The sequence below is a fragment of the Bos grunniens genome, chromosome 23 (assembly GCF_055505025.1).
Source record: "Bos grunniens cultivar Pamir isolate PY7600 chromosome 23, Bosgru_T2T1.0, whole genome shotgun sequence".
Classification (NCBI taxonomy): domain Eukaryota; kingdom Metazoa; phylum Chordata; class Mammalia; order Artiodactyla; family Bovidae; genus Bos; species Bos grunniens.
In genome coordinates this window covers 39367798-39391388 of record NC_141187.1, presented here as the reverse complement: position 1 = coordinate 39391388, position 23591 = coordinate 39367798, and the positions used below count along the sequence as shown (strand labels likewise).

The 23591-nt window shown below is 43.1% G+C and overlaps 1 protein-coding gene across 18 annotated transcripts in view; it reads right to left on the bottom strand.

The window, feature by feature from the left end:
* MBOAT1 (membrane bound glycerophospholipid O-acyltransferase 1) overlaps positions 1-23591 on the bottom strand; it is a 111210-nt gene that overhangs the window by 67198 nt on the left and 20421 nt on the right. The window contains exon 2 of one of the 18 annotated variants that reach the window (XM_086370096.1): positions 6097-6264. The exons of 16 other annotated variants lie outside the window; for them this stretch is intronic. The gene's annotated coding sequence lies outside the window, so the exon portion shown is untranslated. Of the gene's footprint in view, positions 1-6096; positions 6265-23591 lie in introns of those variants that run through there. One more of the 18 variants, XM_086370102.1, reaches the window with a different exon arrangement.

The window sequence follows — 23591 nt, the reverse complement described above, 5'->3', positions numbered from 1 at the left end:
TGAATCTGTTCCATTTTTCCAATCAGGTAAAGAACTAGTGGAATATTCATTTCAATTTGCATTTTCCTGACTACTGGTTGAGCATCTTTTCATTTATTATTGGCCTTTGGCCAATGAATCTATTAGCCACAAGACTCATTTTCATTACTGTAAAAACAGCGTGATGAGATGAGTTAAAGCATTCAGATTTGATCAATAGGACACTGTCCCTCAGAGTCTGTGGGGATTGGTTCTAGGACCCCAACAGATGCCAAAATCTGTGGATGCTCAACTCTCTTACAGAAAATAGCCCAGTACTGCCAGCCCTCCTTATTCTCAGTTTCTGTCCATTTTTTCTGTCCATGGATTCAACAAACTGCAGATCTGTAGACAAAGCAGCAGACTGTAATGAAAGCTAGTGGTGTAAAGAGTTAAGACCACAGGCTCCGGAGCCAGACTGCTGAGACTTGAATACTACCCTAACTCATCCCATAGCTGTACAACTTTGGCTAGTTATCTAACCCCTACCCCCAATTCTTCTGTAAAATGTGGATAATAATATAGCTACCCTCATAGAATTAATACTTAATATTCACTGAGTCATAGATTTAATGACTTAATACTTGTAAAGTGATTCGCATGGTGCCTGTCCAGCATGAAATACTGAGTGTGTGCTAAATGGCACCTCTGTTATTTTCAGTCAGGCTGTCTACCCAATACAGCAACAAGGAGAAAAGCTCAAATATATTCATTAGACTTGATCAATTTCTCTGCACATCCTTCAGTGAAAAACATATAAATGATGACCACCACCCCTCCATCTCTGAGGACTTTCCAGGTGGCGCTTGTGGTAAAGAACCCGCCTGCCAATGCAGGAGATGTAAGAGACAGGTTGGCCTGGAAGTGGCTTTTCCTCCTTTCTCCTCTGTCCTGGAGTGGAGAGGTTGATAGAGAACCAAGTCAATCAAAATCCTGCCAGGAGACCCACCAGGGCAGCTGCTGACTTCCTCTTGGGTTGGGAAGATCCTTGAAGGAGGGCATGGTAACCCACTCCCGTATTCTTGCCTGGAGAATCCCATGGACAGAGAAGCCTGGCGGGCTATAGTCGATAGGATCGCAGAATCAGACACAATTGAAGTGACTTAGCCCACTGATGGTCTACCAATGCATAAGTTCCGATATAGCCGGCAAGTGTGTTAGTTTTCAGTTGTATCCGACTCTTTGCGACCCCATGGACTGTAACACGCCAGGCTCCTCCATCCATGGGATTTTCCAGGCAAGAATACTGGAGTGGGTTGCCATTTCCTTCTCCAGGAGATCTTGTGGATCCAGGAATCAAACCTGCGTCTCCTGCACTGCAGGCAGATTCTTTACCCACTGAGGTACCAGGGAAGCCCATAGGCATATTTGGCACCTGTCCTAAATGTAAAATGAAATTAGCCCATCTTCACCCAAATGAGATTCAACTGAGTTGATGATGGTGCTTTAAAGAGGCCACATTCATTATCTTAACATTTTTTTTAAATCTCATTATTTAAAATTCTTAGACATTACACATTTGAAATAGTACAATCAATCAAGAAATATGAACCGAACAGCATGGAGCATGAATCAATTATACTATGATCCTATAGTGTCATTTTATTAAAAAAAAAAAAAGAAAAAGTAACTATACACACACATACACACATACATGCACACTCTGTGTTTGGTTACTTCATGTCCCTAGGGAGGCAGTAAGTACAAATACCGTCAGTGGTTTCCCAGCGGGTACAATGGAGAGGTTAAATAAGGTGTATTTAACGAGAGAGGAAAACACACTCCCAAGTCACCTCTATCCCCAATAACCTATTGCTGCCTCCTAAACAAAAAGCCTGACTTGAGCAATTTCTTTCGTGGTGGTCTGTGAACCCTTCACTATGCCAAAGAAAGTGCACTCTACAGGTAGATCTGCTTTCTCATCACCCATAAAACTATCTACTATTTAAGACATCACTGTGAATGAGATCTTTAGGGAAAATGAAAATGCAGAACTCAGAGCTATATTTTCTTATGCAATTTCCCTAGGGTGTGACCAATTATCTCACACAGTTATGAAATTCTCAAATGTCTTGAAACAATTAATTTTCACTTCAAGTTGAAAATAAAACATAGCACCATTTAGCTTTCATAAAATAGAGCTCTTGTGGGGATAGGTGGGATATAACACAAACGTCACAATACCAAGAGTGGAGAGACCCAAGCCCTAGGGGCCACTATACAACAGGGAACATCGAAATGGGAATACCTGTGATTCCGTCTGGTCACTAAGTCCTAAGCTATTTACAATTACTATTAGGTAATCACCTTCTCTAAAATATGTGTTAATGATCAAAGGGAGACTCCAATTTGGAGCAAGAGTCAGGAATTGTGCATCCCTTATTTTAAAAGAAAAGAAAATGCCTTAGCCTATAGAAAACAAGACAATGGTTTTCAAAGGCATAAAACAAATTCCAACTAACTACAGGTTAAAAAAAAAATTGCAAGTAGTAGGTAAGCTTTTCTTTGGTGCTTATTAATTCTCCCACCTATAGGTCACAGGGAGGGACCTAGTGAAGGGATTTGTATTTTTAAAATTTAATTACGGGGCTTCCCTGGTAGTGCCATGGTTAAGAATCCGCCTGCCAATACAGGGGACATGGGTTCGATCCCTGGTCTGGGAAGATCCCACATGCCACAGAGCAGCTAAGCCCGTGCGCCACAGTTTCTGAGCCTGAGCTCTGCAACAAGCCACTGCATGGAGAAGCTGGAGCACCGCAACGAAGACTAGCCCCTGCTCACCACAGAGAAAGCCTGCGCACAGCAGTGAAGCCCCATCACAGCCAAAAAGAAATAAATCTTTTAAAAATTTAATTACAAAGAACCCCTAAAATCATACTGTATTGCTTAGCCTCCACTACATGCCACAGGGCCTTCCCTGATAGCTCAGTTAGCAAAGAATCCGCCTGCAATGCAGGAGACCCCGGTTTAATTCCTGGGTCCGGAAGATCCCCTGGAGAAGGATAGGCTACCCACTCCAGTATTCTTGGGCTTCCCTGGTGGCTCAGTTGGTAGAGAATCTGCCTGCAATGAGGGAGACCAGGGTTCGATCCCTGGGTTGGGAAGATCCCCTGGAGAAGGAAAAGGCTAACCACTCCAGTATTCTGGCCTGGAGAATTCCATGGGTCCATGGGGTCTCAAAAAGTCAGACATGACTGAGCAACTTTCACTTTCAGTGCCATAAATTACAACACTCTCTAACACTCTAAAACAACTGCTGTGACCAAGTCACCAACCATCTCATCGGCCAAAGCCGGTGAGCAGGACCCAGGAGCTGCCGTGAGCTTTCAGCAATGTTTGACGCAGAGCATTATTCTTTGCTCTTTCTGCTTGACTCCCTGACATTCCTAGGTGGTCTTCACCTTTGAGAGCTGCTCTCCTGCCGCTCCGCTTGAGACGGTGCCCTCTGGGGGGCCATCCCAGGCCAGCTTCGCTTCCCAAGCCAAGTTATACAGCACAGGATCTCTCGCACTCCCACGCCTCCGATGACCAGCAGATAACTTCCAGATCTCTTTTCTTCAGCCCAGATGTCCCTCCTGAATCCCCAGGCACACACCCTGGTGCCTACTGGAATCCTCATTTGGATAAACCACAGACACCTAAATTTCATGAGGTCCATAAGAGCTTATCACTTTCCCCTTCACCTCAGCCTCCCCTCTGAGGGTGGGCCCTTCAACCACCCAACTGGTTAGGCCAGAAAGCAGAGAACCTGTCCTTTTCCCTTAAATCCTATTAATGGAATCAACCTCCTGACTCTATTCATTCTACCTCTGTCTCTTAAATCCATCTGCTTCCCTCACTACTTCTACCTTAATTCAGGTCACCCTTCATTTCACCTGGACAATTTCAACAGCCATTGAACTCATCTACTGCTTCTGACCATGCCCACTTCCTTCTCCCCTCTTCCTCCAACCTTTTAATCACAGCTTAGAAGTCACCTCCTCCAGGAAGGCTTCCCTTTTGACATTCCTGCAGTATCCTAAGCTTCTGCAGTCACAGCACTTCTCCAACTGTGTTGACCTCATTACCTGGGCAAACAGCTTCAAGAAGGCAAAGGTTGTGTCTTTACTTTTGATCAAAGTATCCATTTTGTTGTTATTCAGTCGCTCAGTCGTGTCCAACTCTTTGTGACCCCACGGACTGCAGCATGCCAGGCTTCCCTGACCTTCACTGTCTCCTGGAGTGTACTCAAACTATGTCCATTGAGTCACTGATACAATCCAACCATCTCAACCTCTATCATCCCCTTCTCCTCCTGCCTTCAATCTTTCCCAGCATCAGGGTCTTTTCCAATGAGTCAGCTCTTTGCATCAGGTGACCAAAGTATTGCAGCTTTAGCTTCAGCATCAGTCCTTCTGATGAATATTCAATATATAGCAGGGTGCCTACTATATATTGGGTTCTCAAAATTGGAATGAATGAATGAACGAATGGTAGGCTCAGGAGCAAAGGAGGTTAGCCAGCATGTTAAGAGGGTAAGAAAAGACAGATAAAGGAAAAGGAAAACAAGTAATAACAAGAAAAAACAAGAAAACAAGTAATAAAGGAATCTGTAGATCATGCTTCCTCTTTATTCTGTAAAGAATACAGTTCCAGGCCTCTACCAGGTATTCAGAAACTGCTAAAAGGCTGATATACAAGAGTGAACTGTTTTGGGGCCATGGGTGACTTTGCCAGAAGTATTCTTTGAGTTACAGGTGTCACTTTTAAAATGACCAATGTTATTTCTTATTCAGCTATTTATATGTAATTAATACAAAACAAACTTGATAATCTCTTTCCAATTTGATCCTTCCTCTCAACTTCAACAGAAAACATTACAGTTAACCCCATCAATAACAAACTATGGAAAATTCTTAAAGAGATGGGAATATCAGATCATCTTACCTGTCACTTGAGAAACCTGTATGCAGGTCAAGAAACAACGGTTAGAACCAGACATGAAACAATGGAATGGTTCCAAATTGGGAAAGGAGTATGTCAAGGCTGTATGTTGTCACCTTGCTTGTTTAACTTACATGCAGAGTACATCATGCTAACTGCTGGGCTGGACAAATCTCAAGCTGGAATCAAGACTGCTGGGAGAAATATCAAAAACCTCAGATATGCAGATGACACCACCCTTATAGCAGAAAGTGAAGAGGAACTAAAGAGCCTCTTGATGAAAGTGAAAGAGGAGAGTGAAAAAGTTGGCTTAAAACTCAAAAGAAAAAAAAGAAGTTCATGGCGTCCGTTCCCATCACTTGATGGCAAATAGATGGGGAAACAATGGAAACAGTAACAGACTTTATTTTCTTGGGCTCCAAAATCACTGCAGATGGTAGCTGCACCCATGAAATTAAAAGATACTTGCTCCTTGGAAGAAAAGCTATCACCAACCTAGACAGCATACTAAAAAGCAGAAACATTACTTTGCTGACAAAGGTCCATCTAGTCAAAGCGATGGTTTTTCCAGAAGTCATGTACAGATGTGAGAGCTGGACCATAAAGAAGGCTGAGCACTGAAGAACTGATACTTTCAAACTGTGGTGCTGGAGAAGACTCTTGAGAGACCCTTGGACAGCAAGGAGATCAAACCAGTCAATCCTAAAGGAAATCAACTCTGAATATTCATTAGAAGGACTGATGCTGAAGCTGAAACTCCAATACTTTGGCCACCTGATGAGAAGAGCTGACTCACTGGAAAAGCCCTGATGCTGGGAAAGATTGAAGGCAGGAGAAGGGGACAACAGAGGATGAGATGGTTGGATGGCATCACCAATTCAATGGACGTAAGTTTGAGCACACTCTGGGAGACAGTAAAGGACTGGGAAGCCTGGCATGCTGCAGTCCATGGGGCTGCTAAGAGTTGAACATGACTGAGTGACTGAACAACAACTAACTCCATCAATACAATCCCCAGGAGCACTGCTGACAGCAGGGAATTCTTTTACATTTTTGAACTGAAGGAAAACAAAAAAGAAGGCAATAAAGATGCTGTGGTATAAACTGCTATGAAAAATCAATTCCTAGGGATGCCTCAATTTTCTGACACTATACCTGCAGAATCAAAGGAGGATCTGCTGCCTTGCTTTCTCAACTCTTGCTCTTAAAACCAAAAAGGAGGTGAAACTGGCTCTTTTGCCTTTCCGAATCTGTAGGTAGCAAATGCCTTGTTTCCTTGTTCCAAGAAAAGTTAAGTTCCCAGGACAGCTATAGTGAGAAGTCCTGCAAACACATAAATGAAAAATACGTGTGTGTGTATGTATAAAATCTTGAAGCACATCTATAATCATATACTTAATAAACATTTCAATATGAAAAGATGCACATAAACATATGGGGAAAAACGCTAAAAGTATAGAAACGTATAAATATCTTTTGGTTTCCTAGATGGACTCTATGAAGAAAAGGTAAGTTCTCCATGTCACACAAAATTGGAATTTTGTGGTCTCTGAGTAGTAGAAGCTGGTCTTTTCTAGATCTCTGTTCCCGTATAAGAAAAATGTCTTCTGAAACTTAATCCAGGATTTGAATTTTTAAATTCCATAAAATAATCATAGGGATTCAAACTGGTTTTTAAAAGACACCACAATTGAGTGGAAACATTTCATCAAAAACGATTAATGACTCATTTTGGAAAATATCTGAAATAGAGTCAGAATACATTTGGCTGTTCATAAGTAGGAGGACACAAAGGAGATTAAAAATTTTGTTTCACTTAGGAAGAGACAGACCAGAAACTGGGCAAATCTTTAAATATGAGTATTACATGAATAACTAGGCAGTGCCAGTAAATATTTAGGGATAGAGGGTTTAAAACACAGAGAAAGGAGAAAGACAAAAATGTTGGGGTAGGGAAGTAAATAAACGACAAAGAGAACATGGTTTAACTGCTGCTTCTTACAACAGGGGTCCCCAACCTCTGGGATCTAATGCCTGATGATCTGAGGTGTAGCTGATGTAGTAAGAAATACAACAGAAATAAAGTGCACGTGAATCATCTCGAAACCATGATCCCCATCCGTGGAAAACTTGTCTTCCACGAAACGGGTTCCTGGTGCCAAAAAGGTTGGGGACCGCTGTCTTACAAGACGGTTCTAAAAATCAGATGAGTCTTATGGACTCTGTGGGAGAGGGAGAGGGTGGGAAGATTTGGGAGAATGGCAATGAAACATGTAAAATATCATGTAGGAAACGAGTTGCCAGTCCAGGTTCGATGCATGATGCTGGATGCTTGGGGCTGGTGCACTGGGACGGCCCAGAGGGATGGTATGGGGAGGGAGGAGGGTTCGGGATGGGGAACACATGTATACCTGTGGCGGATTCATTTTGATATTTGGCAAAACTAATACAATTATGTAAAGTTTAAAAATAAAATAAAATTGGAAGAATAAAAAAAATAAAATAAAAATCAGATGAGGTCCTAGAATTGGCAGAATAAACAATTCAAATGCTAGATAAAGTCTACTTTTCCAATAGAATGTGAGGGTCTCGTGGGCAGAAACTTAATGACTTATTACTCTTTGGATCCCTGGCACCTAGCACAGTCCCTGGCATGTGGTAAATATTTAATCTCTGTAGAACAAATGAATAAATAAGAAAAGGCCCATAAAAGAAAGCTAAAGAAAATCTAAGACAGAAAGGAGGAACACTAAGATGGCCGCAAAGAGTATCAGTCAGTGGCGCCCACAACTGGTGGTTCCAAAGAACGACTCTAGTTTCTCTTGGCTTTACAGTAGATCACAGCTATGTGAGTCAAAGGAAAATTAAATCCGGGCTTTGCTAATAAGAAGACTGCTTGATTTCCTTTTTCTCTCAAGTTGAAAAGCAAAGGCCAATCTACCCTGATGTTCTCACATTCCACCCACCCCTTCTCAATGCCCAAGGAACCTGTCCTACACATCAATACACACCAGGCCAAGTGGGGAGAAAGTGGGGATGCTGAAGCTGAAACTCCAATACTTTGGAGTTTTGAAGAACTGACTCATTGGAAAAGACCCTGATGATGGGAAAGACTGAAGGCCAGGAGGAGAAGGCGATGACAGAGGATGAGACGGTTGGATGGCATCACCAACTCGATGAACATGAGTTTGAGCAAGCTCCAGGAGTTGGTGATGGACACGGAAGCCCAGCGTGCTGCAGTCCATGGGGACACAAAGAGTCAGATACATCTGGGCAACTGAACTGAACTGAGTCGGGGGAGTGGGGAGCAGCTCTCTCTCCATCCTGTGGGCCAAGCTCCACAGGCTACTGTGGTTGGTAGCCTACCTACCTGGTTAATCCCAATAACCTGGGGCCACTCTCTTACTCAAATGAAAAATGGGATTAATAATATCTGTCAGGACTTCTGCAGAGATTTGCATGTTTTACAAAGAGCAAAGGGTTTGAAGGAAATCTTAGAAATGATAGCATGCTAACTAAACAAATCTGTGATGATACAAGTTGAAATACAGATGGTGCCCCCCAGATCCATCGTGGTCCAAGAAAGATACGGATACATACACACACGTGTCTACATACATTTATATATGTATATACACACACACATATATATACACATATGTATTTCTTATGTATGTCATTTCTATAGACGTATACACACATGCACACACACTTCCAGGTGGTGAAGAATCCACCTGCCAATGCAGCAGACTTAAGAGACCTGGGTTTGATCCCTGGGTTGGGACGAGCCTCTGGAGCAGGAAATGGCAACCCACTCCAGTATTCTTGCGTGGGAAATCACATGGACAGAGGAGCCTGGTGGTCTACAGTCCGTGGGGTCACAAAGAGCCGGACACAACTGAGCACCAGAGCACGTGTGCACACACACACACACTGTGCACAGATGTCAGTGGGTCACCTCCCCCAGGTTGTAAGGACATACTTGTTCTTAAGATTAAGAACTGAGCCTCAGAATATGGTTCCTGCTGTTTAGTATACTTGAAAGAGGAAAATTAAGATATCTGAGACAGAAATGGGGAAAAAAGTGTTAGGAGTCCAGGAACCCAAGCCACCAATCTATGAAAGGGTGTGCTGCACAGCTTCTCCGGTCACCTCCAGATGCCACCCCTGACACCACTCAGGGCACCAGGTCCCCTGCTGTATGCACCACTGGGAGGTGACTCGGGGCTCAAGAAGAAAGAGTTGCTTCTTGTGAGCATCTTGAGGAAATCAAGAGTACTTGAAAACAGTTCCAGTCACGGGATCCTTGCTGAATAAAAATAATACCAAGCAGCCAATGACGGAGGGGTTCCCAGGTGGTTCAGTGGCAAAGAACTTGCCTGCCAGTGCAGGAGAAGTGGGTTCCATCTCTGATCTGGGAAGGCCCCGTGCAGGAGGAAATGGTAACCCACTGCAGTACTCTTGCGTGGAGAATCCCATGGGCAGAGGAGCCTGGTGGACTACAGTCCATGGGGTCACAAAAGAGCTAGACACAACTTAGCAACTGAACAACAACAAGCCAATGATGAGGAATTTTCAAAGCAAAAAGTTAGCTACTACTTTTAAATTCCTTCGATTTCTATTTTCATGTCTGACATGATGGGGATGTGCCAGAAGGGCAGTGACATCCACAAGAGGCAAATTAATTCATCCTGGACGTTATCATTTAGTAAGACAGTCAAGAAAGAGAGTCCCCAGCAAAGCCACACCTTGGTAAGTTCAGGATGCAGGGTAAAGATGTCTGCGGGCCAGGAGAAGAAATAGAGACGTATCCAAAAACCAGTCCCTCCCCTAAAAGCTGGTCTCTTTTAAGACCCCACAAAAACAGCCTTTTAATTAATAAAAATAGCAAAGCCAGAAAGGCCCTAAGAGAGAAATTATCTGTAGCAGAGACACTGCTTTCTCTTAAATGGAGAATTTTAAGTTTAGGTTCTTAACAGAAACTCGTCTTTTCTTGAAACTCAAGAAAAAAAAAAATCACCTGTTGAAAATGATACATGTAATTGCAACACATGCTGAGTAGACAACAGCCTCATAAGTGCTGTTGGCAAAGAGCTATTTGAAGCTTGACTATGGGGGTGTGTGCATTTTATATTTTGTTTGTTTTACGATTAATACAATGCAGTGGTGTAGTTATAAGCTAACTTTTTTTTAAAGTTGAAGCTTTAAGCAGTCCCAAAGTAAGATGCAGAAGAGATACTGACATTTACCATCAATATTTACTCCATTTCAAATATGATAAAAGGTCTAGCATCATAATTTTTTAAAGATTTTTTGGGGGGAGTGGACCATTTTTAAAGTCTTTCTTGAATTTGTTACAATATTGCCTCTGCTTTACCTTTTGGTTTTGAGCCCCAAGCATGTGGGGTCTTAGCTCCCTGACCAGGGATGGAACCTGCAGCCCCTGCACTGGAAGGCAAAGTCTTTACCACTGGCCCACTGAAGCCCTATAACCTCGTAATTGTTAACTATAAAAAATGGGTAGCATCGGATAGTTCATAAAGCTATCTGCTAGTAGCTCAGTTGGTAAAGAATCTGCCTGCAATGCAGGAGACCTGGCTTCAACCCCTGGGTCAGGAAAATCCCCTGGAGAAGGAAATGGCAACCCACTCCAGTACTCTTGCCTGGAGAATTCCACAGAGGAGCCTGGCAGGCTCTCCAGCCCATGGGATTACACAGTCGGACATACTGTGGAACGAACTTTCACTTTTCACACATTTAGAAACACTGAAAATTTTGACAGTCTAGCCTGTCATCAAGAATGACCTGCCCTTAGTCACTACCTGGAAGAAAATACTAATAAAGAACTTAGTTGTTGGTATTTCGACAATTAACAATAGGCTGGTGCTTACTCACCTTTAGCCAGTGAATTAGCCTATAATTGTCAGGCCGTCACCTTCTCTCTTGCTTCATGAGCTTATTAAGCAGCAAACAGAAGGGTTCAGAACTGTCTTGAGGACATTATAATAACAAGAATGCCTATTTAAAAAATCCAAGATATGTTGATATGGACAATACACCAAAGCACAACATTGGGATTGCTCGTGAAACTTGGCAAAGGTTTCTGAGACATCATCCTAAAATGTCAGCTTTCTCTAAAACTTTCTGCTTATCTTCTCACTTTGTTCCCCGCTGCCCAAAGCTTCAGCCTATCTGTTGCCACCACTACCACCTGGCTTTCCTCCTTCCTTTACTCTGATGCCAGCTTCCTAAGTCCCTGGCAGCAGGTTCAATGGCAACAGGGCAGATTAGCGGGCATCAGGTGTCACTCACAAGACTCAGGTCTTGCAGTTGTCTAAAAGATTTTAAAGGTGCAGCTGAGCATTAAAGCTACTTTCTCTCAGTGTGGAGGGGAAAGTCCTTTGGGTTTTACATGTAATCCATTCATGCTTCCAATCTCCTGGATCCAATGCCTGATGATCTGAGGTGGAGCTGATGTAATAATAGAAACAAAGTACACAGTAAGTATCAATCAGTTCAAGTCAATCCTGTCCGACTCTGCGACCCCATGGACTGCAGCACACCAGGCTTCCCTGTCCATCACCAACTCCAGGAGTTTGTGCAAACTCATGTCCATCGAGTCAGTGATGCCATCCATCCAAGCATCTCATCCTCTATCATCCCCTTCTCCTCCTGCCTTCAATCTTTCCCAGCATCAGGGTCTTTTCCAATGAGTCAGTTCTTCATATCAGGTGGCCAAAGTACTGGAGTTTCAGCTTTAGCATCAGTCCTTCCAATGAATATTCAGGACTGATTTCCTTTAGGATGGACTGGTTGGATCTCCTTGCAGTCCAAGGGACTCTCAAGAGTGTTCTCCAGCATCACAGTTCAAAAGCATCAATTCTTTGGCACTCAGCTTTCTTTATGGTCTAACTCTCATATCCATACATGACCACTGGAAAAACCATAGCTTTGACTAGACAGACCTTTGTCAGCAAAGTAATGTCTTTGCATTTTAATATGCTAAGTTGGTCATAGTTTTCTTCCAAGGAATGTCTTTTCATTTCATGGCTGCAAACACCATCTGCAGTGATTTTGGAGCCTAAGAAAATAAAAGCTCTCACTGTTTCCATTGTTTCCCCAGCTATTTGCAATGAAGTGAAGTGACAGGATCAGATGCCATGATCTTAGTTTTTTGAATGCAGAGTTTTAAGCCAACTTTTTGACTCTCCTCTTTCACCTTCATTAAGAGGCTCTTCAGTTCCTTTTAGCTTTCTGCCATAAGGGTGATGTCATCTGCGTATCTGAAGTTATTGATATTTCTCCTGGCAATCTTGATTCCCACGTGTGCTTCAGTCTGGCATTTGGCATGATGTACTCTGCATACAAGTTAATAAGCAGGGTGACAATATACAGCCTTGACATACTCCTTTCTTAATTTGGAACCAGTCTGTTGTTCTATGTCTGGTTCTAATTGTTGCTTCTTGACCTGCATACAGATTTCTTAGGAGGCAAGTAAGGTGGTCTGGTATTCCCATCTCTTTCAGAATTTTCCACAATTTGTTGTGATCCACATAGTTAAAGGCTTTAGCATAGTCAATGAAGCAGAAGCAGATGCTTTTCTGGAACTCTCTTGCTTTTTCTATGCACAATAAGTGTAAAGCGCTTGAACCGTCTTGAAACCATTCCTACCTGCCCGCTACCTCCAGTCTGTGGAAAAATTGTCTTCCATGAAACTGGTCCCTGGTGCCAAAAAGGTTGGGGACCGCTGCTCTAGAGTCTATAGTTTTTTCAGTGGTGTAAACATAAAAAAAAAATTACTCACCTCAAAAGCCTATTAAGCCAAGATGCAATTTCCTGTCTCCTATTGTGGTTTTTCTATTTGTTTGACATTTAAGTCAGACCATTCCAGGGCACAAGGCAGAAGTTCCTGCCTCCTGCTACCAGTTTTCCAGGGATGTAAATTCTATGGGGAAGAGGAGGCGGCAGGTAAGGGGCACCATCACAGAATGACCAGGAAAGTCCCTCCAGTGTGCAGGTAATGTACACACAGTGGTTACTGTGTATTCAACGAATGGCCTTCCAAAGCCACCCCCACATGACACCATTTTTCTTTAGAGCAAAAGCTGAACCTGCCATGGCTACCTACTGTTAACACTATGAAGATTCCACGGTTGCAATCAGTTCAGTTCAGTTCAGTCACTCAGTCGTGTCCGACTCTTCGCAACCCCATGAATCGCAGCACGCCAGGCCTCCCTGTCCATCACCAACTCCCGAAGTTCACTCAGACTCACGTCCATTGAGTCAGTGATGCCATCCAGCCATCTCATCCTCTGTCGTCCCCTTCTCCTGCCCCCAGTCCCTCCCGGCATCAGAGTCTTTTCCAATGAATCAGCTTTTCGCATGAGATGGCCAAAGTACTGGAGTTTCAGCTTCAGCATCATTCCCTCCAAAGAGATCCCAGGGCAATACTTGGCCACAAAAACATGACAGTGTTAGAAAAGGACCACAGGATTCTGGGAAATATTTAAAAAGTAGTCGTTGCTGTTCTTCTAAACGTGATGTCCCTGTCAAGCACACCTAGTGTCAGAGTGTGGATACCCATTGCCTAATCTTGGACCAGACACAGACTAGGTCTGAGACAGGCTCATTGTGGGCTGAAGTCAACAACGATTATGCACTGAACATTAGACAGTCATTAGCCCCTGAGGTCCTAAGCTTTCCAATAGGAAAAATCAGGAGATCATATTAATGATCCATAATATCCTTTCTAACTCAAAAATACTTATAAATGCTTTCTGTGCTTTGGCTTGATAAAGTGACTCAGCCTAAGGCTGACTGACATCTGACAGGTGATGATGAACTGACCCACTTCATGTAAACCGATCCACTTCATGTAAAGACTATACCAACAGCACAGGAAATAAATTCATTGTACTGACATCAAAACAATGAGTGGAGCAAGGTCATCCCACTGAACGGCCAGTCTTAAAAGTGTAGCTCACCAAACCTACAGTGGGTGCCTGGTTTCTATCAGGGATTTGCTGAGAGTTAGATTTTACATTTTTCCCCCCCTTGGCCATACTGCACAGTATGTGGGATCCTAGCTCCCCAACCAGGAACTGAACGCATGCCCCCTGAGGCACAGCTCCCTAATCACTGGACTGCCAGAGAAGCCCCAAGAGCTGGATTTTAAAAAAAAAAGAAAAAGCCAATAGCTTCCTTCAACAAATCAGAGAAGCCAAGCGCTGTATCTCCCTCCCTCCCTTTGGCAGCCTCTGCAGTTGCATCATGCCCGCACATTGCACCCATCACATCCTGTCTGGTCCCCTAAGTGTCTGTGTTCAGGCCACCTCCACTCTAGACTGTTTCTTCCTTGAAGAGTGGATCCTTATCTAGATAGTTGTGGCACTGCTCAAAAACTAGACACTTCTCAGGCTCTTTTCAATAAAACTCTGATGTAGTTTAATGTCACTGAACCTGCTTTAATTCCCCCCAATTCCTTTTTCCAATCACTTCCAATCCCTCCACACTCTCACCTACTGGCCATCTTCCTATGTTACCCGATTCTCCTGTCCTTCCCCATGAAAATGTCCTGGCATTTTCCACTGTTTTCCCCTTCCTGTCATCTCTCCAGGGCCTCCCAGTGTGGACACTCAGGCCTCATGGGCAGCTAACTAACCCCCTGCTTGTTCCAATAACCACCTGTAGCCCTGGATCTCCTACACCCCACATTCTGCTCCCGCCCAACAGAATCAGCTGCTCTGGTATTTTGCTAATTAAACTCAAAAATCATCTGCACTTGATGAATCAGCCCACAAAGTTTCACTCTGAGCTACGCTAAATGTTATTTAAATGTCTAGCCTTTAAATAGGACACCAACGCTTCTTTCTACCACCCAACAAACACCAATTACTTGTTAATGTTCATCTTCTAACTTAAAAACCTACAGTGTATCCACAGACAAGTGAATTTAATGAAAACTTCTATTTAATAAATGGCATACCCTTATGTAAACTTGTGTTTTCCGCCTGGACGTTTAGGAAGACTTCAACAGAACTTAAAATTTAAGAATGAAAGAAACTGAAATGATCAGAAACCACTCTGATGTCACCCAAACTGAGCCTGTGCTTGTACCTGCTAAGTCAATTCAATCACGTCCAAGTCTTGGCAACCCCATGGACTGGACTGTAGCCCACCATGTTCCTCTGGCCATGGGATTCTCCAGGCAAGAATACTGGAGTGAGTTGCTGTGCCCTCCTTCAGGGATTCTTCCCAACCCAGGGATCGAACCCTCGTCTCTTATGTCTCCTGCATACCGCTAGCACCACCCGAGAAGCAGTGAGCCTAAGGAGACATATAATGAAAACAGAAATAGTAGCAAATGATTGCCTTGAAATGATCAGTTTTAGGCAGTGTTAACGGCAGGCTGAAAATAGAAACCAGATAATGTAATCTTGTCTACTTCACAGCTGCCAAAGGACTGGCCTGTTGAGGCTGTTTCCCATTTTGGTGGCTGAATAGAGAGTTCTGAATTAGGGGTAACACTCTGGTCACTGCTGTGGTGACCCTCCTCGTTAAGTACCCCTCCCCCCAACACAAGAGTGATCAGAGCCACTCACAGGGGGCAGGGCCATCTCAGTGCAGGAGGAAGCACAAGTCTCAGCCCCGTGTCACCTCTTTCCTTTTTAAACATTTCTTTTCTTTCACCTCTTTATTATCAGGTTCCCTCTGTCTTCCTTCTTCCTGCTCTGACTTTGTTCTTTAGGGGGGGGGCCCACACTGCATGGTTCAATTTGTGTAGGTGTAACATAGTTTCTCAATGGTCTGAGGCATTGTGAACGTACACACCTGTGCCCTTGAGTCATGCTCTGTGTTGGAAGCATAGTCTTCACTTTGGATGGCCCCTCCTTCATCACCTGGTCCCCATGGAGATGTGAGCTCTCTCCTCTGGATGCCCGTGGGCTTCCTGTCTCCTGTGTTTGAGGACAAGATGATGCCTTATGCTTTAGGAGCTTCCTAAAGAATCCACCTGCCAATGCAGGAGACATAAGAGACATGGATTTGATCCCTGGGTCATGAAGATTTCTCTGGAGAAGGAAATAGCAACCCACGCCAGCATTCTTGCCTGGGAAATCCCATGGACTGAGGAGCCTGTTCCCTGACCAGGGATGGAACCCATAACCCTTGCACTGGAATCACACAGAGTCTTAACCACTGGCCCACCAGAGAAATCCCTGCTCCCATTTTATTCTATTTTCAACTGCTGGCCTTTTCTCTCCATCTTATTTTCTTCTCTCTTGAACTCTAAGGTGGATGAAAAGTCATCACTTAAATGTATTCAATTAAATAACTAGTCCCAGAGTTCAGGATGGTGCCATGGTAGAAAAAGGACAGGCGCTCTGGTTCCCACCTTCTAGAGAAAGGGATAAAGCAAGTATCAATACAACAGACCAAAAAGCACATATTCGTGCATGCATGCTAAGTCACTTCAGTTGTGTCTGACTCTCTGCGATCCCCTGGACTGTAATCCGCCAGGCTCCTCAGTCCATGGGATTTCCCAGGCAAGAATGCTGGCGTGAGTTGCTATTTCCTTCTCCAGAGAAATCTTCATGACCCAGGGATCAAATCCATGTCTCTTATGTCTCCTGCATTGGCAGGTGGATTCTTTAGGAAGCCCCTAAAGCATAAGGCATCATCTTGTCCTCAAACACAGGAGACAGGAAGCCCACGGGCATCCAGAGGAGAGAGCTCACATCTCCATGGGGACCAGGTGATGAAGGAGGGGCCATCCAAAGTGAAGACTATGCTTCCAACACAGAGCATGACTCAAGGGCACAGGTGTGTACGTTCACAATGCCTCAGACCATTGAGAAACTATGTTACACCTACACAAATTGAAGGAAGGGATTAACAACACGCACATCTATCATCAGGATAAATCAGCTCAGTTCAGGTTGCAAGAGCTCTCACATTTACGGTCCCCAGCTCTGTTTGAGCTCTCTCACTATCGAAGACATTATCAAGCACCCTAGATGACACCTGTGCACGTCTCAACTGATTCACAACCCACTGGAGGGGGCGAAAATGAAACTCTCAAACCCCAATATTTATTATGGAAAATGATGGAGAATTTTTCATTGGTGGAGAAAAATTCAGGTAACACAATGGCAACAGTTGGTATTATATTTATAAAAAAGAACAAATTGACACACAGAGCTCTCCAGACACTGGAAACCCCCTGGCCTTATCTCCCACCCCTCTGCAAAGGGCCAAGGATATGACTGCAGCCAGAGAGAAATCCCTGTCCTCTGGGCCCCTCTTCACTCTCTCACTCAAGGAGCCTGCCAGGTGGTCCTACCCTCCAGGCTAGAATGTAACTAAAATAAACTGTTATCTAGTCCACGGCTTGACTTCCCTTGTGGCTCAGCTGGTAAAAAATCTGCCTGCAATGCAGGAGACCTGGGTTCGATCCCTGGGTTGGGAAGATTCCCTAGAGAAGGAAAGAGGCTACCTGCTCAAGTATTCTGACCTGGAGAATTCCATGGACTGTATAGTCCATGGGGTCGCCAAGAGTCAGACATGACTGAGCAACTTTCACGACACTCCACAGTACTATGATCTAGACAATGTGTTTACAGAAAGGAGAAGTCTGCCAGGATTTTATTAAACAAGGGAAAAAGGACAAAATAGTTGACTACATGAACACCAAATAGGTAAAGAGGTACTACAGCCAGCCCATCCGGGTACAGACAAATGATGCAGCTGGGCCTATCTGGTCAGCCTGGCTCCATCACCATGACCATGATGTCCACCAGCAGACTCCATCTATTTCTGATTCAATTCTGAATTTGCAGAGAAAGTCTCCTATGTGGGAGACAAAGAGAATGACTACCCAATATCAGTATTTCTGTTCTGCTTACCAGTTATATTCTGTGTGTGATCAGTCGCTCAGTCGTGTCTGACTCTGTGACCCCTTGGACTATAGCCTGCCAGACTCCTCTGTCCAAGGAATTCTCCAGGCAAGAATACTGGAGTGGATAGCCATTCCCTTTTCCAGGGGATCTTCTCAACCTGTGCTTCCCATATTGCAGGCAGATTCTTTACTGTCTGAGCCACCAGGAAAGCCCCTATACTACTATAGGTATCTAATATTTTAACATAATGGCAATTTGTGTGTGAATCTATATTCTAGCTATGTTTGAGTTCTCTGTAGGCAAGGAACAAGTTTTACTCATCTCTGTAAGCCCAGCACCTAGGTCAGAGCCCAACACACGATAATCAAAATTATACTCCCTATAGTCTTAGCATTTTCCCTATTTTTTCATTTCATTCCTTTAACAAAACCATGACGCAGGTCCATTATCATTTCCATTCAACAGATGAAAAGTCTTAAAAGGCAGTGAGGACAGATGGCCAAGAGGCACATGATTCAACATTGCTAATTATTAGAGAAATACTAGAATACAAAACCACAATAAGATATCACCTTGCACCAGTCAGAATGGCCATAATCAAAAAATCTACAAACAATAAATGCTGGAGAGGGTGTGGAGAAAAGGGAACACCTCTATACAGTTGGTGGGAATATAAATTGGTACAGACATAATAGAGAAGAATATGGAGGTTCCTTTAAAAACTAAAAGTGGAGCTACCATACGAGCCCACGATCCCACTCCTGGGCATATATCCAGAGAAAAACATGGTTCATAAAAGGATACATGCACCCCAATTTCATCACAGTGCTGTTTACAATAGCCAAGATACGGAAGCAGCCTAAACGTACATCGACAAATGAATGGATAAAGATGTGGGATGTATATACAATGGAATATTACTCAGCCATTAAAAAGAATGAAATAATGCTATTTGCAGCAACATGGATGTACCTAGGGATTATCACACTAAATGAAGTCAGCAAAAAAGGCAAATATCATATGGTATCACTTATATGCAGAATCTTTTTTAAAAAAATGATACAAATGAACTTTTTTACAAAACAGAGATAGACTCCAGACTTAGAGAATGAACTTATGGTTACCAGGAGGTGGGATGGAGAGGGTGGAGGATAGACTGGGAGTTTGGGATTAACATGTACACACTGCTATATTTAAAATAGATAACCAACAAGGACAAGGACCTACTTTATAGCACAAGGAACTCTACTCAGTATTCTGTAATAACCTAAATGGGAAAGGAATTTGCAAAATAATAGATCCATGAATAACTGAGTCAGTTTGTTGTATACCTGAAATTAACAACAACATTGTTAATCAACTATGCTCCAATATAAACACTGAGTTCAGTTGGTAAAGAATCCACCTGCAATACAGGAGACCTGGGTTTGATCCCTGGGTTGGGAAGATTCCCTGGAGGAGGGAAAGGCTACCCACTCCAGTATTCTGGCCTGGAGAATTCCTTGGACTGTATAGTCCGTGGGGTCTCAAAGAGTCGGATGTGACTGAGCGACTTTCATGTTTTCACTTTCACCTATAAAAACTGAAAAAAACAGGGAGTTAACACCAGCTCTGACTCCCTGTCTTTGTACTGGGTCACATCCATAAATGATTGAGAGGAAGGAAGATGGTGGGGCGGGAATGTGAGAGGCCTGGAGTTTGCTGGAAGCTTCAGCTCTGTCTTCATCTGTAGGTAATCTATCTCCTCCCTCCCACCAAGCTCACTGCCCCAGGGAACAAGAGTCCATAACTTTTCAATATGATCATGGGTATTTCAACATGAAGCCAGCTCTTCTAGATTCCACACATAAGTGAGATCATACAGTTTTTGTCTGTCTGTATCTGACTGACTCATCCCACTTCGCATAATGCCCTCAGGGTTCATCCACTCCTGACAAATGGCAAGACTTCCTTTTTCTTGGTGGAGGGGGGTCGGGGGAGGGGCTGAACAGGAGGATGCGGATGTAGATATTTCTTTGACAGTGATCTCATTTCCTTTGTAAATATACCGAGAAGTGGGATTGGTCAATTATACAGTAATTCTATTTTTAGTTTTCTGAGGACTCTCCACACTGTTTTCCATAGTGGCTGTACCAGTAAGTCTTCCATCTCCAATGATGCTTCCAACATACCTCTTGCTGCTGCCTACATTCTCCAGGTCCAAGCAACTACAAATCCATATGTCCTGAGGGTCACCACCCTTCCTGCAGCCCAGAGTGAGAGAATGAGAAACAGAAAGCGAAGCAATACTGTGACCCTGTGGGGAATGGATAAGCACAGCTTCTTGGAAGCAAGTTTACCGGGCAAGTTATTCCCTGGTTGTTCGCTGGATCTGAATCTGGAGGGTTAATAAGGTCAGCCTGAAACATCATCATTTTTAAGTAGAGCCCTGACGAAATCTTTGAAGAAGTAGCACAAATTAGAATATTCTATCAAAGTACACCTTGAACAATGTAAAGGAGTTTAAACTCTGAGTAGGGGACTTAAGAAAGCCATAAGAGAGAGCAAGCATCTACTTCCAAAAGTAAATAAACTAATCAGGAAGTCAGGAGAAAAACCATAGTGCCTTGAGTAATTCCCGATTAACTTACTTTCCAGGTAATTAAACAAGCTCCACACTCCAACAAATGGAAAGCAGAGCATAAGCCATTCAGTTTTAAGCAAAACCTGCAGCCTGTAAATATGGTTATAAAACTATTTACCAAGTTGGTTAGAAATATTTATTTCAAACTTAAACATCTTCAGGATAAAAATAACTTCCTATGTTTATTCCACTAAGACATCTTTGAACATCACAACTTGCTCATTCAGATGTGAATATAAAGTCCTTCCCAGGACATAAGAGAGGATTCTCAAGATTTCTGGAATATTTAAACACCGACCAATGGCAACTCTGGGCTTTCCTGGTAGCTCAGATGGTAAAGAATCTGTCTACAATGTAGGAGACCTGGCTTCGATCCCTGGATCAGGAAGATCCCTTGGAGAAGGGAGTGGCAACTCACTCCAGTATTCTTGCCTGGAGAATCCCATGGACAGAGGAGCCTGGTGGGCTACAGTCCATGGGGTCGTAAAGAGTCAGACACAATTGAGTGATTAAGCGCAATAATGGAAATCTGTGTGCAATAACCGTAATCCAGGGATCTAGTCTTTTCACTACGGTCATGTTTTACTAATTCTGAAGACACGAGCAAAACAGTAAACACACCATATAGGAAACAGCATGGACTTTGGAGTCTGACAGCCAGTTCTGCCATGAGTTACCTAGGGTGTCCTTGGACTACTGCTGTAATCTCGAGGAACCAAGCCCTTCCTGTCTGTAAAATGAGGAAGTGGGAAAGATAACTGTTAGGATAATTGTGAAATTTCCAAAACAAAATATATGGATACATCTAGTACAAGCATCTAAAGGGCTCTCCCACAACTTATGGGGAGTGTTCTCCAGGGCAAATTTTACTGCGGTTCTATAGAGCTCACTTTCTTCTTCCTACTTCCCCTACAAAAACAGTTCCAACTTCTTATTTTACAAATATAAAACAATTTAAAAAACCAGAAGGGGTTAACAATCTCTATCTTCAGCAAAGGAGAGAAGGAATAACAGAGTCATGACACTAAGAGTTAGGCTCCTGGATTAATATGAAAGAATAAGGAGTAAAAAAAAAGAATTTCCGTAAGTCAGGTCAAGAAACGAAGAAACTTGGCACACTGGCTTTCTACCTAAGTTTAAGAGTGAAATGGGAACACTATACAGGCATACCTCTTGATTGCACTTCACGTCTCTGAGCTTCACAGGTAATGTTTTTTTACGAATTGAAGGCTTGTGGCAACCCTGTGTAGTCAGATAATGGTTGGCAATTTTTAGCAATAAGTTATTTTTTAACTGAGGTGTGCATATTGGTTTTTTAGACACAATGCGATTGCACATTTAACAGACTACAGTATAGTGTAAACATAACTTTTGTATGCACTGGGAAATCAAAATGCAATACTCGCTTTATTGCAGTCGTCTGTAATTGAACCCCCAATATCTCCAAGGTCTGCCTGTGCGGGGCATAAGCGGCAACCCTGTGAACTGGAAGAGTACCTAGAGAAAATGACTCAAGGGTGCTCAGAGAGGCTTTGGAATCTTTGTGGGAACAGACACGGCAGACTAAGAACAGTAAACAACACAACAGATATCCACATCTACAAATGCTCAGCCTTAGAAATAGCAAGGTGTCTGATCACCATGGGAGACCCAACTTCCCCGAGTGAGCAAAATTTAGAACAAGTCCCCAAAGGAATAAATGCTCAGACAAACCTATAGATAATACACAGAGTATTTTTCTGCCCCAGAAAGGCATTTTTCCTCTGTAGGACTCCCAGCATCCCAGGAAGCTCCTGGGGGTATGTTGAGTCCTTGTTTTTTTCTCCTTCCAGTTCTATTGAGATGTTATTAACACACAGCACTGTGTAAGTTTCAGGTGTACAGCGTAATGATACGAATGACATACATCACAAAACAATTATCACAGTACATTTGGGGAATATCCATCACCTCTTAGAGATACATAATGAAATAAACAGAAAAAAAAAAAAAAACCTTTTTTCCTTGTGATGAATCCTACACTCTTAGGATTTACTCAGCGAACAACTTTCATACATAACATACAGCAGTGTTGATTATTGGAGAAGGCAACGGCACCCCACTCCAGTACTCTTGCCTGGAAAATCCCATGGACGGAGGAGCCTGGTAGGCTGCAGTCCATGAGGTCGCTAAGAGTTGGACACGACTGAGTGACTTCACTTTCACTTTTCACTTTCATGCACTGGAAAAGGAAATAGCAACCCACTCCAGTATTCTTGCCTGGAGAATCCCAGGGACGGGGGAGCCTGGCGGGCTGCCGTCTATGGGGTCGCACAGAGTCGGACACGACTGAAGCGACTTGGCAGCGGTGTTGATTATATTTAGCATGGTGTACATTTCATCCCGAGTATTTATTTATCTTACAACTGCAAGTGTGTTCCCTTTGACTACCTTCATCCACTCCCCACCTCTGGTAACAACTCTGATCTCTTTTTCTATGAGACTGCTTGCTTGCTTTGGACACATAATTGACCTACAACACTATGTAAGTTTCATTTACACCATAATAATTCCATATTTCTATATATTTCAAAATGATCACAATGAGTCTAGTTACATCACCATACATCAATATTACATAGCTATTGACTATATTCGCCTCTCTGTACATTTTATATCTGTACTCACTTATTTTAGAACCAGAAGTTTAGATTTGTTAGTTTCCCTCACCTATTACTTTCCCCTCTCCCCACTGGCAACCGCCTGTTTGTTCTCTGTATCTATAACTCTGTTCTGTCTTCTGTTTTAGACTGCACGTATAAGTGACATCAAATAGCATTTGTCTTTCTCTGATTTATTTCACGTAGCATAATACCCTTCAGGTCCACCCATGTCGTCAGAAACGGCAGGATTTCATCCTTTTTGTGGCTGAAAAATATTCTATTGGATTTATATACTATATCTCCTTTATCCATTCATCTATTCACAGGCACTGAGGTTGCTTCTCTATCTTGGCTACTGTAAACAATGCTTCAGAGAACATCGAGGTACCTATATCTTTTTTTCTAACTAGTGTTTTTGTTTTCTTGAGTAAATATCCAGGAGAGGAATTGCTGAATTACATGACAGTTCTATTTTTTCCATTCTTTGAG